The following is a 26,449-nucleotide window of genomic DNA, read 5'->3' as shown; positions in this document are numbered from 1 at the left end:
ATGTTAAGATGACTTCCGATGCTGTCTCCAATTAGATTATTTAAAGGACGCGACATGGACTAAAATTTCGGCACTCCAACGGAAACGTCGGGCCTGTGGATGTCGACCATGCAGGACTTGGCCTTCGGACTGTCCGTGTATTCGAACTGCCTTTCGAGGTGAATGAAGATGAAGTCATCGCGGCGCTAAGCCCGTTCGGAAAAGTCCAGAGCCATGTCGCCGAGACATGGGCACAGTTTACGACGTATCCGCTGCTTAATGGTGTGAGACAAGTCCGAATCGATCTCAAACGGCACGTTCCATCGTACATTTCTATCGGCGGCTGCCGTGCGGTGGTCATTTACGACGGACAACCTCGAACATGTTCCGGTTGTGGCAAAGAAGACCACGTCCGTAATGAATGCCTGCAACGCCGCATCACACAACTAAGGCACGACGATACGAACACCGACAGAACCACAACCACCCTTCCAGTCACCTATGCGGCGACACTGCACGCCCAGCCCTCACAAGACGCCGTTCATGAGCGTCTCTCTGGTTCGATACACCCGGAGGCGTCCCACCACCTTGACGCCGGCGATGCTGCCTGTGAACATGTCCAACAACCGGACACACCCACGCTAGAAGATCACAAGGATACCAGTGAGAGTGTTCTGGAGAATGATGACCGCATCATAGCACCCGCGGATTTTGTACCGGAACGACGTGAATCTCTTCCTTCCTCAGACATCGAAACTCATTGCCGAAAGCAGAAGTCGCCCAAACGACAAAATAAACGCTGCAAGACATCAGAATCGACCATTGAGCCCCCTCCGCAGGACGAAGAGATGGCACATCACTCTGACGGAGAACACGATAACCCTTTCTCCTCTGCCACGGAGACGCGTCATCCACAAGACGGTGAACCGTCCAACAGAGATCGTTCGCAAGCCCCGCGCCCAGAAGCCATGGAACACAGCACGCCTGTTGTCACCGACGCAATTGAGCCGACTCGGCGAGCGCTGCCACCTCTCGCCGATGTCGAACCTGTCGGACATTTTTCATGGGCGGATGACACGGACTTCCCACCTCCATCTGATGCGGAAATGAGATCTGTTCCTCCGTTAGACCAACACTAAAATGGGGGAAGTTTCTACGGCGACTCCTGCGACTTCTATGGGCTTCCAGCATCCACCACGACAATCTTCACCAGCTACGAACCTATCGGCAGCACTGATCTCCCATCAGGCATACCGAATAGCTACTATCAATACTAATAATATCGGCTCCCACGTTAAACTTCAACTGCTCCGTGACACGCTAAGAGCAGCGGAAGTCGACATCGCCCTGTTACAAGAACTGAGGACAGCAACCTGGACTGGGTGTTATGGATATGAGACGTACGCCGCCCCTGCAGCTATGGAACACACAGGCGCAGCCATCCTCCTACGAGAAGGGATTGCAGTTTCCGATGTCGCATACCTCCCAACGGTGCGAGGGGTGGCCATAACAGTTGAAGGACTCAAAATCATAAATCTCTACGCCCCATCGGGCACTGATAAACGGAGGGATCGCTCCCAGTTATACGCAGAAGATATCACGCCTTTATTCCTCGGCCGATACGATCATCTCATCGTAGGTGGAGATTTCAACTGTGTTCTCGAGCGCACAGACCAATACCTCCATTTCACCACATGTCCGGAATTTCGCTTCCTCGTCCGCCGCCTTCGTCTCCTCGACACTTGTCGAGTGGTACACGGCGACCGCCCGGGGTATACACACATCACGAGCCACTCCGCCAGCCGACTTGATAGAATATACATCTCAGACGCTCTGAAATCAGTTCTCCTCGACGCGGAACGTTGGCCGTCTGCCTTTTCGGATCATGACATCTACATCTGTACCATGAACCTACGCCGACAATCTATACGGCGCAGTGCAGGACCTTGGAAACTCACTGTCACGCTACTGCGGGACTCTGAATGTCGACAACAGGTCACCGACACATGGCACACCTATGTTCAACGCATTATGCGTTACGAGACCACACTGCAGTGGTGCTGGTTGTGCGCCAAACCGGCCATCCGACGCACATTGACACACTATGGCAGAGCCAAAGCCAGGTGGAATCACCACACAACTGATTTCTACTATAGCGCTCTACGTGAACTCATGGATCATCCTCCATCTCCGGATCGTCTAAAAGAAGCTCAACGCATCAAGGCAAAGATTTTAACCTTGACCAGATGCCGTCTAGAGGGAGCCATTGTACGAGCACGCAGCCAAGATAGGATTAACGGTGAAGAACCTTCTATGCATCACATTGTTCAAAATGTTCGTCGACGCCGACAGGCTTTAATGACAACTTTAGATCTACCTGATGGACAATGGCTGACTTCGCAAGCTACCATTGCGGATGCATTCACAACGCACTATAGACTTTTCTGTCAAGAGGTAGCTGCCGGTGCAGAGGCCATTGCTAAGGTTGCCCAGGAGACACTTGGTACTCTAAACGCAGCAGCTGCAACCCTCCTGACTTCTGAAGTGACCACCGACGACGTCCAAGACGCTGTGGCCAAAGGGTCTCTGAATCGATCTCCCGGCCCGGATGGTTTACCTCTCGAATTTTACAGAACCTTCGAAGATTTGATGTTGCCACGATGGAGGGACATGTACTGGGAACTTTTGTCCGGCGCGGTGAACCCGCCACCAATGTTCATGGAAGGCTTACTTGTACCAGTCCCGAAACCCGCAGGAGGAACACGACTCGACAGTTATCGGCCGATCACGTTACTCAATTCCGACTTCAAGATTTTCACACGCCTTCTAACAGTGCGACTCAAACATGTCTTACGAAACATTGTTTCCCACAAACAAACATCCTTAGGCGGCGAGCGGAATATACAGACAGCCCTCAGTGAATATCGAGATGTGATCGCTGTGGCAACACACTCGCGACTTCCAGGCGCTTTAATCTCCATCGACTTCAAACAAGCGTTTGACCGCGTCAATCATGCATTCCTCAACGCAGTGATGGAACGAGTGGCAATTCCCCCGACGTTCACGCAAGTGATTATGCGGCTCCTTCGTGGAGCAACGTCCAGACCTCTCGTCAACGGCAGACTTACAGAACCTATACGGATTGAACGCTCAGTACGGCAGGATTGCCCTTTGTCGACGGTGCTTTATGCCATTGCAATGGAACCACTCATTTGCGGATTACGGCGACGTTTGACAGGTATTCCACTCCGGGATCATATGTTCCGCTGCCGAGCTTACGCGGACGACTTGGCCCTCGTCGTACGTTCAGCGGCCGACGTACAAGCTGCGATGCAGTGCATTACCCGTTACAGTGCAGGGGCAGGGAGCGCTATGAACGTGGCAAAATCATGCGCCATGAAGATCGGCCGCGGCCTTCCCGCAGACAGCGTAGTCCCATTTCAACTGGTGGACACCCGTCGTTGTCTCGGATTAGTGTACAAGCGAGATAATCGCAACACCTCGGCGATCAATTTTCGGGCGCTACTACAACGCATCCGGGCCAACATACAAAATCACATACTACGCCCGCTGACTATGTGCCAGAGAGTCACCTTCGTCAATACCCATCTGGCAGCCCGGATACCCCATATAGCGCAGATTCTGCCCATCACTGCGACAATGGCGGCCAGATTACAGGCAGCTTTCGGCTATTTTATTTGTTCTGGACACATCTTCAAAGTCCAGTATGAAGCTCTCACCTTACCGAAGCGGGACGGTAACCTCGATCTGGTTAATGTGAGAGCCAGGACTACGGCACTTTACACCAATACTATGCTCCGGTTATGGAAAAGCCAAAATGCTAGTTTTACTGGAATGTTGACCACCGAGCTCGCACCTGTTTAGAGACGCCCACCGACGTCTCTGGCACACATCCCACCTCCGATGTCACATATCGGCCGTTTCTTTTTTCAGTACAGCTACATATGCACCGAGCTCCCCTGGACCAGGAAGACGACCACCCGCGACATCTATTGCCTTCTCTGAAAGTCTCCAACCCGCAACCCCGTCGAAACACGTCACCCCCAGGTTTCATGGCCTACAGTTTGGAAAACGATCCACCAACCATATCACACCACTGACACCACATCTATGTGGTACCTTCTCGTCAACGGCGAGTATACTACCAGACAGAAACTGCATCGCATCTCACTGGTGGGCTCACCCCTGTGCCTCAAGTGGAATGTCGAAGATACAGATTTACATCGTTTTGAGTGTGGGCCAGCAGCAGCTGTCTGGACCCTCGTACAGAAGATTGTGGCTTTCTAACTCCGAGTACCACCATATCACGTTTCTCCTACCATGATGATATATCCCGACACGACCTACTTTCCATCGGCTAAGTGGCACGCCATCACGTGGATCAGTGGCATGGCTGTCAACTACCTCTTCCGGGACGACATCGTCGACCCGGCGGACTTTTGGACACGCCTCCAAGTACATCACCACACCCTTCGCCGACATCGACACTATCGGGCAACTTTCGCGAACTATTTACAGAGTATTTTCACCAATCCGCCTCAAAGCTGGAATCTCAACGAACCGTGCCAGCCAAGACTGCACGATCCCACGTTCCCCTTTAATGGTCAATGATAGAATGAATTTTGTTCTGATGGCGCGCCAAAGTGGAGCATGGCGCGCAAAGTATTCCTATTTTATTTCACTTTTTTCTCCTCCTCTTCTAAATTTTTTTCCTTACACATGTTTATCCTTTTCACGCATAGCTCTCTATCTGCAGCTTATTTGTTTTCTTTCTCCTGTGCTCAAAAATAAAAAATAAAAAAATTGGGTTGCTGCTGATGGTGAGACCGTATACTCATTTCTGTTCACAAAAAAATATATATATAAAAATATAAAAAAAGGCCGTTGCGGAAATATAGCTACCTTTTATGTTTTACGTTTTCAAAGGATATTGTGTTATTTTATGAAGAATGTCGTCTTTTATTTTCATACACAAGAGGTTTTCATTTGCTTTATCCTTACTTGCAAAAAAAAAAAAAATGGTAGAGCACTTGCCCGCGAAAGACAAAGAGGTCCCGAGTTCGAGTCTCGGTCGGGGACACAGTTTTAATCTGCCAGGAAGTTTCATATCAGCGCACACTCCGCTGCAGAGTGAAAATCTCATTCTGGAAACATCCCCCAGGCTGTGGCTAAGCCATGTCTCCGCAGCATCCTTTCGTTCAGGAGTGCTAGTTCTGCAAGGTTCGCAGGAGAGCTTCTGTAAAGTTTGGAAGATAAGAGACGAAATACTGGCAGAAGTAAAGCTGTGAGACCGGGCGTGAGTCGTGCTTCGGTAGCTCAGATGGCAGAGCACTTGCCCGCGAAAGGCAAAGGTCCCGAGTTCGAGTCTCGGTCGAGCACACAGTTTCAATCCGCCAGGAAGTTTCAAACGGAGAATTTTTTTTTCTTACGATTTCTTTTTCATGATTTTCATTGAGGATATTTCCGTTCTCTAAATACGTCATAATGCGTGAGTACTGAACACGTTCCATACTTCTACAGCAGATTGTCAACAGCAGTATCGGACTATAATTATTACCGATCCAATGACATTTCTTGAAAATTGAAATGACCCGACCTTTTTCACCAGTCTCTAGATTTATTTAAATCGCTACAGGCAAATGCTAGAAGGGCCCTGAGAAATCAGATTTTGCTGATTCGATGTCGCATGTTGGGAAAGTGGAGCTGTTGGCGGGGCTACGGGCGCCAGGAAATCCCTGCTATCCTCTCGCACTGGCGGATTTCCCCAGCGCCAGTGCCAGCCTTATATAACGGGTGCGTGGGACAGGACTAGCCTGCTACCGCTGCTGCTGCTGCTGCTGCTGCTGCTGCTGCACTTGCAACTGCGGTCAGGGAACTGCCTCGCGGAATGTTCCGCGAGGTGAGCAGCGATGCGCGGGCACTCCCTGGAAGGCGCTCAGTGCGATGGTAAACAAGGCTGTGCCAACTCTTGGAAGACCCCGGCAACTGTGTGGCCAAGCAGTTACCACTGATTCATGGAAGTGTCGCGGAGGACGGCAGGTCCTTCTAGAATTTTTACTCTCCTCAAGAACGCCAAGTTGTACGTGATAAAGCGTAGACTGTTAGAAATCAATTATATCGTTGTCTTATGCAATAAGTAAAGTCATGTAAATCGTAGTGTTGGGAAACTCGAGCAGTTTCTCAGCTCAACAGTACCTAGTACTTGCAACTTCTCAAATCGACAGTGACACAGGTGTTTTTATAGTGTTTCTTAGAATATTACCAATAAAGTAAAAATCGACAGTTTTATAAGATTGCTTCTTCAAACAATAGTTGTAAAATAAACCGCAGGTAACTTCCTACAAACCATGAAACCAGTGTGAAACTTTCGCACTTCTATAGTTTGAAATAGTGGGTAGTACTGGGAATAAGTGTAGTCGTAGGGAAAAGGGTAGTTGTGAAAATGAAGAAAAGCATCTGGAAAAATTAAGCGAATGACGTGAAATTATAATCATGAAATTATGATACATCCTTGCACATACACTTTGTGATCAAAAGTATCCGGACACCAGGCTGAAAATGACTAACACGTTCGTGGCGCCCTCCATCGGTAATGCTGGAATTCAGTATGGTGTTGGCCCGGCCTTAGCCTTGATGACAGCTTCCACTCTCGCAGGTATACGTTCAATCGTGCTGCAAGGTTTCTTGGGGAATGGCAGCCCATTCTTCGCAGAGTGCTGCACTGAGGAGAGGTATAGATGTCGGTCGGTGAGGCCTGGCACGAAGGCGACGTTCTAAAACATTCCAAAGATGTTCTATAGGATTCAGGTCAGGACTCTGTGCAGGCCAAACTCTTGAAAGAACTGTGACAGAAGCCAGAAAAACACGAGACTCACCTACTAGAACATGCACTGATACTATGAAATGGTGCGTTGATAATGGCCAGGCACTAGCCGAAATCTAGATTTGCCGAATAAAACCTGCAAGAAAAGGACGACTGATTACTGTGCTCTATCATTTCAAAGTCATATCACAGTCATTGAGTGCACCCACGTCCCTAATGGAAGGCAACTCGTCACTGTTAATAACCCTATTTATTGAGAACAAATAGCGCTACCGTGCGTTTAGAACCAACAGGTTCTTCCTCAGAGGGCTGTACAAGTTCAAAATAATATTTGACTTATACTGTACATGCTCTGTTTCCGAAAGTTCCTGGGTGTCGTGTTGCCCTAGAGTAAAAAAATCATGTAAGAAAAAGAACTACATTGCCGTATTTGGATCTAACATTGAGCTACAACAATGTAAAAAATTCTTAAGACAAGAACTATGTGCTACTTACACAGAAAATCTTGTGGTGTTTTATGGCATCGTACACTACTTTTGAATAAGTTCATATTTCACATAGCAGGGACCATGATTCAAGACTTTTCTTAAATAGCCTTTTTACGACGAACGTATCAGTCTGAAACAGGTAAAGGCGCTGTTTATTCCTAATAAATAACATTGTTAACCGTAGTTGATCGCTGTTTTTATTTACTACGAGGTTTTAAGTTTGGATTACATGCGAAAGTAAATGTACACTTGGCTTATTTTAAAAACTATGCCCTATCATATACAACGTTTTGACCCAAGAATTAATTTTAGAAATGCTATCTGACAGAAAAATTGGTTAAAAATCAATTTAAAACTTTAAAAAGACGTCAACGCTTACTTTACGAGCACAACAATTCACAGCTGGTTAACAAAAAATAACTCAATTTTGAATTTAAGTGAATACGATCAGTTGTATCCAGTATCTCATTGAATGTCAGAATAAAAGCGTTTAAGCAACATTTGCTGTGCTGTAGTAACGTTTTCCCAGTTTGTTGTAATGATACAAAAATATGAAACACTGAATCAACACACTTATGTAACACCAGTGTGTTCCATCTACCAGCATCTGCACACGAATCTGCCCTTTCACTGAAATTAAATACTGAGGTTTACCTTCCTTAGAGGTGTAAGAAATGTAGGCTTCCCCGTCAATGCACTCATAAGATGCGGCCATTTGTGTTACATTATTTTAATACTCACAAAACTCACTAACTGAAAACTATAGATGACCTGTTCGGCATTGCACACAGATGGTGAAATATATCGCCTTAGTTCTTACACAGTCCAATAGAGGGAACCTTTATCCTTCATGCAAATATTCATAGAGCATCAGTTTACTTTGAATCCTTGACTGGGCTATACAAGAAGCGACGTGAGTGCAGATCATTGTCAAAGGCATCCATGTTTTTATCCAATTTAGAAGTGACTCTCATTATCCACATTTTTAGACGCCGCGGCATGACTCATTCTTCGGGTGGCTACGGTGAAAAACAGTCTCAAAACGCGACCAGTAATCTGCACTCATGTCTCTCCTTGTGTATACCAGTCAAGAATTCAAAGTAAACTAATGATTTACGGACATTGCATGACGGACAAAGGTTCCCTCTATTGGGCTGTGAAAGAACTAAGGCGATATCTTATACCATCAGTGTGTAAACACCGACCATGCTCTTACTTAACAGTCGGTACATAATTAAGTTTGTGTGGAACTCTCAGTGCGCGAGCCCTGTTCGCACTCGCTCGGTTTCATCTTTCCTTGGAAGAAATAATTTTTTACACACTTGGTTGGGTTATCCCCTAGAGAATTTAAGGCGCCAGCAAATTCACTCAGAATAGAGTTATTCATAAATCGAGTTTTGAGTAGATTTAAAAACGAGAGTCTGAACGTCTTGGGAAACATTAGAAATATGCCCAACGTGAAAGTATTTATTGATACACAAAAATCTCTCTGCATAAACTGTGATATTCCAGATTTTAAGAAGCAGCACTATCATTATTTCCGGCTGAGCGACGTCGGGTCAGTAAAAAGCATTAATTTTGTTGATTTACATATATTGTATGTAACGTGCATACTGAAAACGTCCTTTTCTTGATGTCGGTTTCATGTCGAGCTAACAAGGTCTTGGCAAGGTACTTCAGTGGTGTTCTACCGCCGCAGCTATCGGCAGTGCAGGTCACTGAACGAAGACCTTCGGAGGTTCGCGACGGAGGGAATACATGGGGATAATTGTCAAGAACTACTAAGCTGTCTATTAACAAACAAAATATAGGGAAAGGAATTTCTTTATTTAAGAACTTACTCTGAAAAGCCAACAAAAACTGAAAAGTCTTTAGTGCGCAAATATTAATTTGCAAATCATTACGATCTTGAAGTACACTACTGGCCATTAAAATTGCTGCACCACGAAGATGACGTGCTACAGACGCGAAATTTAACCGACTGGAAGAAGATGTTGTGATATGCAAATGATTAGCTTTTCAGTGCATTCACACAAGGTTGGCGCCGGTGGCGATACAGACAACGTGCTGACATGAGGAAAGTTACCAAACGATTTCTCATACACAGACAACAGTTGACCGGCGTTGCCTGGTGAAACGTTGTTGTGATGCCTCGTGTAAGGAGGAGAAATGCGTACCATCACGTTTCCGATTTTGAAAAAGGGCGGATTGTAGCCTATCGCGATTGCGGTTTATGCTATCGCGACATTGCTGCGCACGTTGGTCGAGATCCAATGACTGTTAGCAGAACATGGAATCGGTGGGTTCAGGAGGGTAATACGGAACGCTGTACTGGATCCCAACAGCCTCGTATCACTAGCAGTCGACATGACAGGAATCTTATCCGCATGGCTGTAACGAATTGTGCAGTCACGTCTCGATCCCTGAGTCAACAGATCGAGACGTTTGCAAGACAACTACCATCTGCACGAACAGTTCGACGACGTTTGCAGCAGCATGGACTATCAGCTCGGAGACCATGGCTGCGGTTACCCTTGACGCTGCATCATAGATAGGAGCACCGCTTTGGTGTACTCAACAACGAACCTGGGTGCACGAATGGCAAAACGTCATTTTTTCGGATGAATCCAGGTTCTGTTTACAGCATCATGATGATCGCATCCGTGTTTGGCGACATCGCAGTGAACGCAAATTGGAAGCGTGTATTCGTCATCGCCTTGCTGGCGTATCACCCGGCTTGATGGTATAGGGTGCCATTGGTTACACGTCTCGGTCACCTCTTGTTCACATTGACGGCACTTTGAACAGTGGACGTTACATTTCAGATGTGTACGACCCGTGGCTCTACCTTTCATACGATCCCTGCGAAACCCTACATTTCAGCAGGATAATGTACGACCGAATTGTGCAGGTCGTGTACGGGTCTTTCTGGATACAGAAAATGTTCGACTGCTGCCCTGGCCAGCACATTCTCCAGATTTCTCACCAACTAAAAACGTCTGGTCGCTGGTTGCCGAGCAACTGGCTCGTCACAATACGCCAGTCACTACTCTTGATGAACTGTGGTATCGTGTTGCAGCTGCGTGGGCAGCTGTACCTGCACACGCCATCCTAGCTCTGGTGTACTCAACAACGAACCTGGGTGCACGAATGGCAAAACGTCATTTTTTCGGATGAATCCAGGTTCTGTTTACAGCATCATGATGATCGCATCCGTGTTTGGCGACATCGCAGTGAACGCAAATTGGAAGCGTGTATTCGTCATCGCCATACTGGCGTATCACCCGGCTTGATGGTATGGGGTGCCACTGGTTACACGTCTCGGTCACCTCTTGTTCGCATTGACGGCACTTTGAACAGTGGACGTTACATTTCAGATGTGTACGACCCGTGGCTCTACCTTTCATACGATCCCAGTGAAACCCTACATTTCAGCAGGATAATGTACGACCGAATTTTGCAGGTCGTGTACGGGCCTTTCTGGATACAGAAAATGTTCGACTGCTGCCATGGCTAGCACATTCTCCAGATCTCTCACCAACTAAAAACGTCTGGTCGATGGTTGCCGAGCAACTGGCTCGTCACAATACGCCAGTCACTACTCTTGATGAACTGTGGTATCGTGTTGCAGCTGCGTGGGCAGCTGTACCTGTACACGCCATCCTAGCTCTGTTTAACTCAATGCCCAGACGTATCAAGGCCGTTATTACGGCCAGAGGTGGTTGTTCTGGGTACTGATTTCTCAGGACCTATGCACCCAAATTGCGTGAAAATGTAATCACATGTCAGTTCTAGTATAATATATTTGTCCAATGAATACCCATTTATCATCTGCATTTCTTCTTGGTGTAACAATTTTAATGGCCAATAGTGTAATATTGTTGGGTGTATTGGTCTTTGGAAAGTGGCTCGTAACTTACTACACTGAAAGAAGTGCTTTAGTCACAATAGTAACGTGATAATTAATTTCTTAATCAGTGATAGCCAGGAATCAGGTCCATAAAAATAGTTCAATTAATGATTCAAATTAAAATGTGAGACTGATCGTACTCTAACCAACAGATCTCAGAACTGTAGGCATACGTTAAGTCTGCAACTAATTTTAACATCTACGGATGGCTACTGACAACCGATTTAGGCTAATGTTCAAAGGTGTACTGAAGCCTGTTGACTAGGAAGAACTGCGAAGAATATCAAATATTACATTCTACAGACAAATTTATAAGTTCTAGCAGTGAAACTTTATGAATCAATATATGGAAATATTATGAAGCAGTTCACTTAAACAGAATCTGTGAATTATTATCGACTGCTGACGCGGCACACAATTGTTATGAAGGAAAAAGGGTTTTAATTTTTAACGGCGACTTGCATTAACTTTCTGACACAGTCCATTTCTCTTCCATGCTGATTAATGGCCTTGCTTGATATGCGAAGAATTATTTAACTCATTCGCAGTTAGTAGGGACACAGGGATGTAACAGAAAATCATAGCATGCACTGAACGGCCGATATTTAGCATGGTCCAACTACCAAATTACGAGAGTCTTTCTGCGTGTTATTAGCAGGAAGCTGAAACCGAATAAGAAGATGTACACAGTAGTAATCCTCATAACGTACCAGCAATGAAGAGATATAGACTGGGTTGACAAAGCATCACGGTATGGAGATGGTATCTGTTCTTTCGGACATGTCCGAAAGAACAGATACCATCGGTGACCATGCAGCTCTCTTAGAATGAAATGATAATTAAATCAAGACCCTAAGCTGTCGACAGGCGTTGATATGCATCAACAGGGACAGTTGAAAATGTGTGCCCCGACCGGGAGTCGAACCCCGGATTTCCTGTTTACAATGCAGACGCTCAATGTATCTTACATGTCCGAAAGAACAGATGCCACCTTCATATAGTTAAGGCTAACCGGCCATTGACCTTCTTCTGTGATGGATGTACATGCATTGCCTGAACTCTTAGGGGACTCTGTGAGATTACCTGCCGCGAGTAGTGATTGTAATGGGCATGGGTACTACGAATGTAGTGTGTGCACATTAAGTTGGGAATGTGGGTCTCACGGGGAGCGTGCAAGGGATAAACCCCTGCAGTCGCACTATCCTCTGTGCCCTCGATGGCTTAGGGTCTTGATTTAATTATCTCAGGCATCACGGTAGACAAAAGCGCACGCTTTATTGAAGACCTTATTGGCGAGTACCGCATGTGGCGTAGTCTGTTATATGCAACGGAAGGCCTTTAGATATAAAAAATGTACAGGGTCACCGCAATACTCACCTAATATATTCTTGACGCCACATTTTTCCTGCAAAAGATTTTCATCAGAGTGAATCAGCAAACTTAAGAAAGGCTTAACTCTTCTGCAGAAGCATTCGTATTACATTCATTCTTTAGCTTATGGTATATTTCTTAATATATGACACACACATTAGTTACTAAAGAAGATATATGAAAAGCTCAAGTTCCACGAATTTTTCAGAACAGTTCTTAGGATAAAACGGGTCTTTTCTCACAGTATTAACCAAATCTTTACCGATCCACTGCCGACACCATTGAGTTGACTATCCAGAAAACAATACTCACCAATCGACTGAAACGTAAATAACCCAGAAACGCTCTATACTCTTAATTCCAACTCTCTTCGTCAGTGAGTTAGTTTCGTGGTGGGACGATGAAAATGTCTCATACGTACCTATAATTTCATTCTCATACAGCGTTCTCTGACTATCCTCGTCAAGTTAGTGGATTATTTTCACTAGAGGTAGATCTTCAGATAGTTGGAGACAATCAGTTAAATATCGGTATACAACGCTGAAACGAAGAAAACATGAAAACCAGAATATCAAATATTATACTCTACAGTGAAACTTACAAGTTGTAGCAGTGAAACTGTCTGAAACAACACGTGGTAATATTATAAAGCAGTTCACTTAAACAAAACCTGTGCGTCATTATCAATTGCCGATGCGAAGCTCCATTGTTTTGAAGGAAACACGATTTTACTCTTCAACGGCGACTTGCATTAACTTTCTGACACAGCCCATTTCTCTTCTATGCGGATTTCTAATTATGATGAATATGGTACATACGTCACACGTGTTTTTAACGTCAACGCAGCTACGTGATAACACTATAAAACTTTAAATTAGCGTAATTATGTTTAGAACTCTTTCAAGTTTAGATACCACTCAAATAAATTAAATTGGATAAAAATATAGAAGTGCTTTTCATTTTACCAGTAATCAGAGTCCAATGGAAATATGCGCTCTTAGAATCCCACATAGAATTGTAAACAGAATTTTCACGGAATCAGATGTGTAGATGAAGTCGAATGGTTTGGAATAGAGCTAGATGTAATAGCGTACGGTTAGCAGATGACCAAGAAAAAAAATCCTTAATAGGGATGAGGAAAGAAGAACGCAAATGGGATTAGCTGAGACGGAAGCTGCGCCGATATAAGTTAAAGCTATTATCTCCTGTTGAGTGCAGAATGGTCTTGGATGAGATGTAGCTTATTGCCTATTTCATCCTGGAGTCTCATGATTAAAATGGAGAAGGAATGGACAAAGAATTAGTATTATGGTTAGAGACAGCCAATTTGCTGGTAGCATCTGATGCTGTAATTCGGTCTTGCAGGAGGTGATGATAACAACAGAGAACAAGAAACGCATAAAGAAAACAGAGTGTGAGCAACCTAGTCGCTTGTCCGATCGCATTGACCACACACGGCGTAGTAAGGACTGCCGTGACCAAATGGCCGAATGTAAGACAGATGTCATACGCAGGCATTCATGGCTACCTCATCTAATGAAAACGAACTATCTGCATTTCATTGAAGACGTATGCTTTCGTGTCACCCTTGCAATTTCCTGCCCGCTCCACAAATGTTAAATTGCCGAAACTCAGCCGGCCGGGGTGGCCGAGCGGTTCTAGGCTCAACAGTCTGGAACCGCGCGACCGCTATGGTCGGCAGCGTTCTCGCTTCCCGGGTTCGATTCCCGGCGGGGTCAGCGATTTTCTCTGCCTCGTGATGACTGGATGTTGTGTGATGTCCTTAGGTTAGTTTGATTTAAGTAATTCTCAGTTCTAGGGGACTGATGACCATAGATGTTATGTCCCATAGTGCTCAGAGCCATTTGAACCATTTGAACCGCTATGGTCGCAGGTTCGAATCCTGCCTCGGGCATGGGTGTGTGTGATGTCCTTAGGTTAGTTAGGTTTAAGTAGTTCTAAGCTCTAGGGGACTGTTGACCTCAGAAGTTAAGTCCCAAAGTGCTCAGAGCCATTTGAGCCATTTTGAGCCGAAACTCTTAACGGTTTTGAATGAATGCTATGTTATCTGCAGGGTATCCTGTTCCTGACGTAGATACTACTCAGAATGACTACTGCCATCAACGAAGCTTCGAATAACTGGACAGCAACATTTATCACAGTGGTCCATTTGGTTAGAAAACACATACGTGACCATATTTTCGATATCCGCATTGCTTTACTTTTAAAGTGTACAGCAGCACACCAACTTACAGCAGCGACAATACTTAGCAAAATTGAGGCTGGGAAAAATTGAGACACATTTCAGCCACAGTGTCATTATGTTAGGTAAGAGAATGACGCTGATCGATATCGCACAGTTGCGTCATGGGACAGCGATCAGCGGCGGCGTAAACAGACAGCCTGGCAGCATTCCGGCGCTTTCCCAGAAGGTGCCCGCGGTAAAGAGGCCTTCAGCCAGGCCGTCGACAATGACCCGTGGCGCGTCATGGCTGCTCTGACGTCACAACGCACCTGCAGCACCGCGACGTTGTTGGACGTTAGACCCTCGGGCGAGGGCCGCCCGGTAACTTGTGTTTTTTCTGAGGCAGATCCGGGTACACACGATTGTTTACCTGTAATTTTACCTCGTCGTGTTGGTGGCGGAACCCAGACGGGTTCTCGCACTGAACGGAGCGCTGCAGATAGCGTTGTCCTGTACGTCAATGTTATTCGATTGCTGTCGTAAGAAACAAAAAGGCACTCTCTAAGTGTAAAATCTTATATACGCAATTGTAAATTGATATTCGCATTGTCTTCATCGTCCCTGAGACTTTGTGTACATGCATCTCGCCGCTCTTCGTAATACGACCTACTCATACTTTATGTAACGCAACTAAAGGTCACAATAAAAATTTCCTTTCCACGCGTTACGACTCTCGTCTGTCATGTTAGATATCAGATCTGCACGCATTTTTTCACCTTTGAAATTATTCATTTACCAATGTTAGCTCTGTATCGAACAGAAGAAAGAGGCAAAACCAAATCTCATAACGCAAGTTAAGTCCAAAAACCCAGCTGATGCGTCAGGATCTCCAAAAATTTCTTCAAGAATGTCACCGCGAAAAATTACGTTTTCAGTGTCGATAAAAATCTGTGACTCACCTCTCGGTTTTCTTGTAATACGAAGTTCTGGCTGCAGTAGAACACAACGCGGAAAACTGACGATTAAAAGTACTGCTTAAACGTGATCCAAGCGATTCCACTCAAAAATTGCCATCAGCAGAGTATTCAAACGGTTCCCAGAATCTGAAGCACTGAAGTTGTAGAAATTCGTCAACAGCCCTAATGCGTAAGTTAATTAGAAACTAATATACTTTATAGTAGAAAACTAAACTTCTGCCTTTAACAGAACGCAGTAGTTTAAGATATTAGAGTAATCGCAGTCCGCAGCTCGTGCGGAAGCGTTCTCGCTTCCCGCGCCCGGGTTCCCGGGTTCGATTCCCGGCGGGGTCAGGGATTTTCTCTGCCTCATGATGACTGGGTGTTGTGTGATGTCCTTAGGTTAGTTAGGTTTAAGTAGTTCTAAGTTCTAGGGGACTGATGACCATAGATGTTATGTCCCATAGTGCTCAGAGCCATTTGAACCGTTTTGAATAATCGCATTGCATAAGAAAATATTTATCTTCTGAATATTATTCGAAAATCATAACCCATAAGTAAGTGGTATCAACAAATGAAATCTAAGGTAACTACGATTAAACTTTGATCCACTTTGAATCGATTTACCAAATAGGACAAACTGCTCTTTCTGTGGCTCTATTGATTTAAATTAGAGTGGAATACCTATTATTTATCTCCGATTCTCATTATAGTTCTAATGTTAATTTTGGAATCGCAAATTGAATCAAAGCCAAGGGAAATTATATAGCTGGAGGTTAACAAGTTACATACAGGTGAACAACGAACGGTTGATTGATGTGATCGTGTGCCTGCCACCAATCCCACGGTCTTACGTCGATCTTTTGATAGAATTGGCGACATTTTTATGCTGAAATTTTGTAGATAATGTAATGCTATTTGGTTCTGTTTACTAAGCATTAAATCCGTGATTCCTTAAAGAATAAAACCTCCCATTTATGAAACATTTTCAAAAGTCTTATAACAAATGCATCAGTGTGCTAAATAAGAACGTAAATGAACCAAAAATGTTAGATAAGATTTGAAATTATGTTTAAAGTTTGGTGGATGTCTATATGTGTTCTTATTACCAAACACTGGTTGAATACAGTCTGGGTAATTTGCTCTAGGTTTTAAGAAAAAGTCAGTTTGTCAAGCATCTCAATATTTATGACGTCATACCTCTTAAGCTATTTGTCGCGGAATGATTTTGCAGGTACATTCACTGGTGTCCGACGGTGGTTTGATAAGTCTGGTAAATTTCTACGAAATAATAGAACTTTTTGTCGCACCATCATGTTTGGTAAGCTTGACTGTTCCAAGGATCGTAAAAAGAACTACTACAATGTACAGCATACAGTTCACTGTTGACAGCCATCTGAATTGGTCAGAGCGTCGATTGCGATTGAAAATGGAGAAAGCAGAGTTTCGTGCTGTTACTAAACATTTTCATTTGAACTACTGGACTGTGATTTAATTCTTGAAACTTGGACTTGTTGGGAAGAAATTCTCGTCAAATGAGGAAGTGATAGTTGCAGTCAACGAGTATTTTGCAGAGTTTGGTTCAAATGGTTCAAATGGCTCTGAGCACTATGGGACTCAACTGCTGTGGTCATAAGTCCCCTAGAACTTAGAACTACTTAAACCTAACTAACCTAAGGACAGCACACAACACCCAGCCATCACGAGGCAGAGAAAATCCCTGACCCCGCCGGGAATCGAACCCGGGCTTGCAGAGTTTGACAGAACCTATTTTTCCGATGGGATTGAAAATCTGTACGATCGCTGCACCAAGTGTATAACCCTCAAAGGAAACTATGTCGAGAGGTAAGGTGTGTTGCTTACAAAACAAACATTCTTTGTTGCTGGTACCCTTACGCAACGTACTCCATAGTTCGTATGTGGCCCTGGATCATTACTTGACTGGTAATCAAAGTGCACAGGGTATCGAGTTCGGTCGAGGCCACTGGTAAAACTTTTTGAATAAAAAAGTATCTGCAATGGCTGCTGCGAATTTCTGTTACAGGGATTCACCCTCGTCCTGCCAACGACTTTGTCGAAGGCAGCAAAAGAGGACACGGAGTTTTAGGGCGACCTTTGTACTTCGGGGTGAAAATTACCTCCGAAATTCGGAAGAATGAGAGCAGAAGATGCAGAAAGCAATGGAAATCACAGCATGAAACAAACATAATGTGTATCCACAACACATTAATCCTCTAATTGAAAAAGTGTCATGATAATCTCTCCATTGGCATAAAAAATCCAGATTAGTCCCTCACTCGGAATCTCCAAAAGAGGACTCAAAAGGAGGAGATAACCAGGAGAAAAAGATTAAATAACTAACGAAAAGATAACATACTACGAGTCGAAAAGTCTAATGTCAAAGATTTGAAGGTGGAAGCGAAGCTAGAAAATCTGAGAAGGTAATGGAGAGCCTCAATCCACATATAGTGGGCCTTAGTGAAGTACAATGGAAAGCTAAGGTATTCCGGTCGGAAGAATATAGGGTAACATCAACAACAGCAGAAAGTTTTATAGCTGCAGAAGAATTCTTTACCAATAGGAAAGCAGAACAAAATAGTGAATTAGTATGAATTGCTGGGTATGTTGTCATGAGAAACAAACAGCAAGCCAAAAATAACAACAGTATTTCAGGGATACATGTCGACGTCACAAGCGGAAAATGAGAAGACGGAGAAAGTATATGAGGACATTAAACGGGCAATGTAGCAAGTAGAAGCAGATGATAGTCTACTCATCGTGGAGGACTGTATAACGCGAGCCGCCGTTTCCTTGTAACTGAAACTTAAGTTCTGATACGTAAAAACCACGCGTAACACTATATAGCAAGCTAGCGTTACCCTCTGGAAGGAATTTAGAAATGTTTGACCGTGTGTTTACCTAATGGGTAGAGGGTATCGAAGAATAATTTCGCATCTGTGGCAATTAATAGAAAACTGAAAGGCTTTATTTTGGAAGTAATGAAAGCAGTGAAGTTCACGTGAATGAAACAACAAACGGTCGCCAGCATAATTAGGCATACTATTTTGAAACATTAAGTTTAAAGCAAAATGAAACTGATTTGCTAAAGTGACTTTCATTAATACTCCTTTTAAATGGTGCAATGAATAAACACGACTACCGGACGAACTGAGAAGTGGGTAGCAGTAGTTACTATTTCCACAAATCAGCAATCATAGGAAGTTAACTGATATTTCACTCATAGCAATAATAATAGTTACTATCTCAATCATTAACCAGTTCAGCACTAAGATGTTACTCAAGACATCACGAGACTAAAATTGGGCATGACAAGAGCCCTGGTTTAACTAACAAACAAACACCACAAATGAAGTTAAATAACACTACATAAACACTTTTTATACTCTCACTATTATGGAAATGTCTCATATTTCTTTAGTAAAAGCAGTATTTAGTTTATCTTTCTTATAATAGAAAAGAATATAGTGGGGACCCATAAACTGAAACTGCCTTTACAGATAAATTCTGTGATTATTTCAGAAACAAATTGCAATTTGCCAATATTGATTTCTAACCCCACTTGAAACAATTTATATGTTCATACTTTAACGCAAGTAATTCGAATATTAAGTTCAATCAACTTCAGAAAATAGTTCATAGTAATAACCAAAGCAAAATTATTTTCGTATAAGTTCTTTTTGTGTATCTTTCTCACTACCTGTGAAGCAGGTAATTTAACTAGCAACACCTATACACTTTGGCACTGAGCGTTGGTACATTTAATGCAGACACAAACCAATAGTTATTCAGAAACAGGATACTCGGTCTTCTGCACGTTTAGGATGGGTCCCTACATTGCTTTCATGGTCAGAACAATTTTAAGTGTGTCACACATGTTTATATCACTGGAATTATTATTGGAAACCACTCACACAAACAAACTGGTCGATACTATGATACATATCTGAGTTCCTGAAGCAGGCGGAGCAGTGACGCAATAGTAGTGGCAAGTATGTGGCGGCTATCTGGTCTCACACTCTTCCTGATGAATGCTCTTTATAAATTCTTCTTGGCGACGTACTATCCTCATTTTAGAGCCATTCCATTATAACAAGAGCACCATACGACAGCCGAAACCACATCCGACGCAATTTCAATATAAATTGGCTTTCAAATGCCTCACTTGGCATCCTTGATGTTAACCGTACAACGGCTAGCCACTGACTGCGTAGCGTGCTTTCCCAGTGGCCGCCCAGATCGACCGCCAAATTTACCGTTTAGCGCGCGCCAGGCCACTCCGTAGCGGAGGGATTTCCCTGCACCTTTTTTTACTATACAATACAAGATCCATAAGAATGAACCTGTTTTTCACATATACATTTCTCTTCCTTAACATTCATAGTTTATAATGAAGTTTCATTACTTTTAAATATTATTAAGTTTTTTACAATAAGTACATTACAAACTTCAACTTCCCTCTGACAATTCAAAGATCTTAACTAGTAAAGAACAACAACTTCATAGTCACATACACATAATTACACTGTATAAACTCCTTACAATCGATATTGGTGTTACAACTGGAACTTGGTAGTAGGAAGAACAACAGAAGACAAAGGTAAGGGACAACGTGAAACTGATAGTAGGAATGAAAGAAGAGAAAAATTAACTGAAACCTGAAATAAATTTCAAAAGTTACAAGAGGCGGTTACAACTAAATTACTAAATGATCAGACGGAGATTCTAAAATCAAATTTACACTGTAAAACGAATCCAAGAGCACAACAATGACAAACAGCAGGCCGAAGGTTAATAGAATCATCCTGAAGGTTTAGGTTGGAAGGAAGTGAGATACTGAATTGTTAAGGACTGATGAGATAAATTTAAGGTTTCTTTAAAGTTCGAGATACATAACTACCACTACAGTGGGCAGTTCAGTTGAAGATGACTGGAAATCTTTGAACAGGGTAGTCACAGGAGTTAGAGAGATAATTACAGATATAAGGAAAGCAACCGCGAAGAAAATTTGGTAAACAAAAGAAATATTTCCGTTGATCAGTTAAGTACGGAAATACAAATATTTTCTATAAAATGCCGGAATTTTTATAAGTCACTTAGGAATGAAATAAATAGGATGTTCAGGGAACGCAAAGTGAAATACCGATGGGAAAAAAAATGGCTCTGAGCACTATGGGACTCAACTGCTGTGGTCATAAGTCCCCTAGAACTTAGAACTACTTAAACCTAACTAACCTAAGGACATCACACACATCCATGCCCGAGGCAGGATTCGAACCTGCGACCGTAGCGGTCGTGCGGTTCCAGACTGCAGCGCCTTTAACCGCTCGGCCACTCCGGCCGGCACCGATGGGATAATTGTAAATGATTCGAAAAAGAAATGATCATCAGAAGGGCAGATTCTGCGTGCAGAGTTAAAAGAGCTTTCGGTGAAGTGAAAAGTAACTGCATCAACATTTAGAGTGCAATGGGAACTACACTGTTGAACGCAGAGCAGAGAGACATGATACGTGTACAGAGTAGGTTTCTATGAGGCTGAAGAAATGCCCAGTGACGTGACAGCAGGACACTATTAAGTCGATAACGAAGACATACGGGATTTATTTAACAGAACTTTGTAAGAATTGCGATGAAACGAAGCAGAAGAGACAGACAATAGCCTATCGGAATTTCTAAAACCTTTTGCGAACTATTCAAGTTGATTGTACAAAGACTTTCAGTCCACACAATAGTGATAGAGTAAGAACAGATAAATGCAAGAACTATCATACAGCACATGCTTCAGAGTTGCTATCAATAATAATGTACAAAATACTGGAAAAGAGGATGTTATAGGACAATCAGCTTGACTCTACCAAGTATTATGCAAATTATTCCTTGGTGTCGTGGCACATACCCTACCATTCTGCCCTTTCATGTTCTCGAAGTTTTCCACACGTCAGTCTCCTTACAGAATCTGAGGATAACTTCCTCATTTTTCCTCTTACCAAACCACCTAACTTTCAAAAACCTTCTGTAGTGTCTCACTGTAAACTCTTAGATTCTTTTCTTTTCCGGTTTTCACACAGTGTATGAGTCATTACTATACAATATTCTGCTCCAGACGTACATTCTCTGAAATTTTTTCTTCAGATTAAGGCCAATGCTCGATACTAGTACATATCTTCTACAAAGGAATACCCTTATTGCCTTGCCTGAACTAGTCTATATTTATGTCCTTCTGGTTTCGCCCAGCAATGCTATTTTGCTTCCTGGGCAGCAGAATAAATTCACTTCGTCCACATCGTGGTCCCCAGTTTTTATGTTAAATTTGTCACTATCCTCATTTCTCCTACTCGTCATTACTGTTATTCCTTTGGTTTACTCTCAGGTAATATTCTGTGCCCATTATACTAATCATTCCATTTAGTATGACCAGCAGTTCTTCCTCCTTTTCACTGAGGAAAGCAGTGTTATCAAAGATTGCCATTGATGTTCACTCACCTTCTGTTACAATCCCACTCGTGAACAGGTAATTTACTTCCTTCGTCGCTTCTTCGACGTACAGATTGAACAGTGTGGGAGGAATACCACATCTCTGACCGACTCTCTTTTTAATCTGAGCATTTTCCTCATGGTCTTTCATTCTTCGCCGGCCGCGGTGGTCTAGCGGTTCTGGCGCTGCAGTCCGGAACCGCGGGACTGCTACGGTCGCAGGTTCGAATCCTGCCTCGGGCATGGGTGTGTGTGATGTCCTTAGGTTAGTTAGGTTTAAGTAGTTCTAAGCTCTAGGGGACTTATGACCTAAGATGTTGAGTCCCATAGTGCTCAGAGCCATTTCTTTTTTCATTCTTCTTGATTGTTGTACAGTACAAGGGATGGTCAAAAACTTTCTGTTCGGACTTACAGCCCAGAATCGGTATGCCAATCAGGCAAAATGGCCGTCAGCATTGAGGCAATCATGTACCAGGCTGAAGATACTCGTTCAGTGTGTCCTGCTGCATGAAGAATTTCGTAACTGCCTCGGGCACACCCTCGTCCGACAAGAACCATCGACTCTTCAAGGCCTTTTTAATGGACCGAAGGCGTGATAAGCGCATGGGGAGAGATCCGGAGTATAGGGCGTGTGCTCGAGTATCTCCCTCTTGAGGTGGCGTAACTTTTGTGTTTACGACACTACGGGAACGTGCGTTATCGTGAACTAGCAGCACGGAACTTGGGGCACCAATGCACAACGGTGATTTTCAACAGATATTCTTCTTCTAGTTCCTATCCATTCCGGATGTTGGCAACCACTTGCAGCTCTAAATAGCTCTGTAGACGTTTTAGAGGTCCACGTTCCGATGTTCTTGAGCCAGGATATTCTGCTCCGGCCAACGCTTCTCTTCCCTGGTATTTTTCGTTGCAGGATGGTCTGGAGGACGTGGTATCTGTTGTTGTTGCGCATGATGTGTCCCAGGTACTGCATCTGTTTTGCTTTCACAGAGGCCAGTACTTCTTTCTCTTTCTTCATTCTTCTCAGAACCTCGGCATTTGTAACATGTGCTATCGACGGTATTCTTAACATTCTCCTGTACAGCCACATCTCAAAAGCCTCCAGCCGCTTACCCAATGATTCTGTCAGAGTCCATGTTTCAACACCATAGAAGAGGGTGGAAAATACGTAGCAGCGTAAAAGTCTAATCTTCGTCGTCATTGCTAGGCCATGATTCTTGAAAAGGTTATTCATCTTATTGAAGACAGCGCTGGCTTTTCCAATTAGAGCTCTGATCTCATCAGAAAGATCCCACTGATCACTTATTGTAGTGCCAAGGTACGCATATTAATGTCCTTGGTCTATGTCATTTTGGCTTACCTTAATGTGACACGCAGGGGCTCTGTTTTCACTGATTATCATTGTTTTCGTTTTTTGAGGGTTGACATCTAGACCATATTCAGAGGTTTTTGTGCAAGTCTATCGACAAGGTACTGTAAACTATCCTCACTATCAGAAAATATTACTGTGTCGTCAGCATATCGGATGTTGTTGATACACTTTCCGTTTAAGAGCACTCCCATCTCTACTTCATCAAGAGCTTCCTTAAGGATGTGTACTGATTAGATGCTGAAAATCAGTGTGGATAGTATACAACCCTACCTTACAACTCGTAGAATGTCTATGTCTTCTGTATTTTCTCTGTCCAGCCTCACAGAAGCCGACTTGTTCCAATATAGGTTCACAATTATACATGAGTCTTTACGGTCCAAACCAATGCTTCTTAAAATGTCAACAATCCTCTGGTGTTTTATTCTGTCGAAAGCCTCCTGACAATCAATAAAGCTGGCATAAATGTCGCAACTAACGTCTCTGCACCTTTGAAGTAATACCTGAGTACTACGAAATGCTTCGCGTATGCCAAATACATTTCTGAAACTAAACTGTATAGAAGAAATTTGTTCTTCACAGATCTTGTAAATTCTTTGGTGAATGACCCTCAGAAAGATCTTTAGTAGGTGACTCATTAGGCTGATGGTCCTGTAATCACAACAAGTCTTAGCTCCGGCCTTTTTGGGCAATGTAATAAATTCGGATTTAACCCTTTCTGTCATGGCGTCCTCATATAAGGACATAATAAACGCTTAGTTTATTAAAATTCGTTAAATTTTACCATTTGTGATTGTTGTCCTCATATTGTAACGAGCAGCGAGTTTACGTGAGAACGGTGTCGACATCTCCTGTCAATTTGTGGTACCACAAAACAAAACTGAATGGGCACAGTCACATGGACGTTTCCCAGTAATCTTTGTACCTTCCATCAGTTGGTTAATATCTTCTGAGTTTAGTTTAAAAAAATTATTTGTGCGTAGAAAGGTGCATCCTTGAAGGTGAAAACTAAAGGTGTCTTTCAGAACGAAAGGTAAGTGACATATTTATAACTTTATATATGTCTCCGTATGAGGACACTTCGATTGAAAAGTTGTAACAGCTTAGAAATTTAGGACTTCATTTCGCTGTCTTATTAGTCATCTTACGGTGATTCATCTCACATTGACGATCTATCTGATGATCCTGGCGATAAGTTTGAACAAGAGCACAATGTTGGAAGTAATGTTCGACGTTTTATACCATTCGGTATAGTGTAAGCTGAGTAGTCTAGACGCAAAGCCCGCTAACTGCATGATAAGTGACACTGAGATAATCACGAAACACTCTTCCCATCGAAATGACAATGCATTGGCAGCGAGAATGTTATTGGTGCGTACGAATTTGTTACAGCGCAGCCAGTCTAAAGCTGAATAAGAAACATATCCATTCTAATCGTAACAGACCGAAACGTAGCTAGGAATGTCTAGATAGGTAACTCTGATGTCTGTTCACGTGCTTTGCCTCCATACATGGCAGGGCGACAGCCACGCCTATTGGGCATTTAGAGGACTGCATCCGAAGACAACATACAGTTAGCTGCTTTTGAAACTGAACACCATTTTCAACAGACATGTTCGTTTATGCAATTGATACTGCATGTGTAAATGCATGAACGGAGTACAAGGAAAACGCATCAGAATTAGATGTTCCCAAAAATAAGACACTTGAATTGCTTCACTTTAGGGCAAGTGTAGTCAAAGTACTGACAAAAATGGGTACGTCAGCTGCCAGCAAAAGGGGGTGTCCCACTAGTCAGAGTCCAATGCCATCTCCAAGTACTTCCAAACGAGTCAATATGGAACCTCGTCCAGAAGCTAATGTTTGTTTGGACAACGTTGGGTATCTTCCAGTGGTCAGTGATAAATAATCATTTGACAGGTGCAAGAAACTTGGTTGCAAAGACAAAAACAAATTTTACTTTGCAAAATGTAACATTCACTTATGTCTGGATAGAAGAAAATTGTTTCTTTGATTATCATTCTTCACAAGGGTAAAAGCGTGATTTATGTATATAATCATTAAGTAAGCTTTGTGTAATTTATGTATTTGATGAAATAAAATAAAATAAAATACTTTCAGTTTTCGACTTATACTGCACCCACTTTAACCCAATGTCCTCATCTGGGGACGCTTTGTATCCCCCCTTGGGGGGGCACCTTGGAATATTTTATACATCTCAAAAATCATAATTTAATTCGAAGAACTGGATGGCAAAACCATGATTTTTTTCTCAGGAAAAAAATAATTCGTGACCGAAAGGGTTAAATTTTTTCCGTGTAATGTTACCAGAGTCGTAGATGTCATTTAATATTGCAGTCATCCATTTCAAACTATCCTCACAGAGTAGCTTGAAAATTTCGGCATTCGCATTGTCGGGACCAGGTGATTTACCATCTTTCATTGCATTTATGGCAGCTTGTATTTCTTCCCTTCCCCATGAACCATGGACCTTGCCGTTGGTGGGGAGGCTTGCGTGCCTCAGCGATACAGATGGCCGTACCGTAGGTGCAACCACAACGAAGGGGTATCTGTTGAGAGGCCAGACAAACGTGTGGTTCCTGAAGAGGGGCAGCAGCCTTTTCAGTAGTTGCAGGGGCAACAGTCTGGATGATCGACTGACCTGGCCTTGCAACATTAACCAAAACGGCCTTGCTGTGCTGGTACTGCGAACGGCTGAAAGCAAGGGGAAATTACGGCCGTAATTTTTCCCGAGGGCATGCAGTTTTACTGTATGGATAAATGATGATGGCGTCCTCTTGGGTAAAATATTCCGGAGGTAAAATAGTCCCCCATTCGGATCTCCGGGTGGGGAC

The 26,449-nt window shown here is 43.4% G+C and overlaps 1 long non-coding RNA gene across 2 annotated transcripts; it reads right to left on the bottom strand.

Annotated features, from left to right (window-relative positions):
* Positions 1-6,519: 6,519 nt before the first annotated feature.
* Positions 6,520-13,466, bottom strand: LOC126162962 (uncharacterized). Of its 2 annotated transcripts, XR_007535140.1 has the most exons (4): positions 13,014-13,466; positions 7,319-7,441; positions 6,876-7,208; positions 6,520-6,773 (listed from the first exon to the last, which is right to left on the bottom strand). It is a non-coding gene; the product is annotated as an uncharacterized LOC126162962 (long non-coding RNA). The 2 variants fall into 2 exon arrangements; XR_007535139.1 differs by having other exon boundaries at positions 6,520-7,208.
* Between the last annotated feature and the right edge of the window lie 12,983 nt (positions 13,467-26,449).

The sequence above is a fragment of the Schistocerca cancellata genome, chromosome 1 (assembly GCF_023864275.1).
Source record: "Schistocerca cancellata isolate TAMUIC-IGC-003103 chromosome 1, iqSchCanc2.1, whole genome shotgun sequence".
Lineage (NCBI taxonomy): Eukaryota > Metazoa > Arthropoda > Insecta > Orthoptera > Acrididae > Schistocerca > Schistocerca cancellata.
The sequence above is the reverse complement of the archived record's forward strand: the minus strand, read 5'-3'. Positions and strand labels throughout refer to the sequence as shown.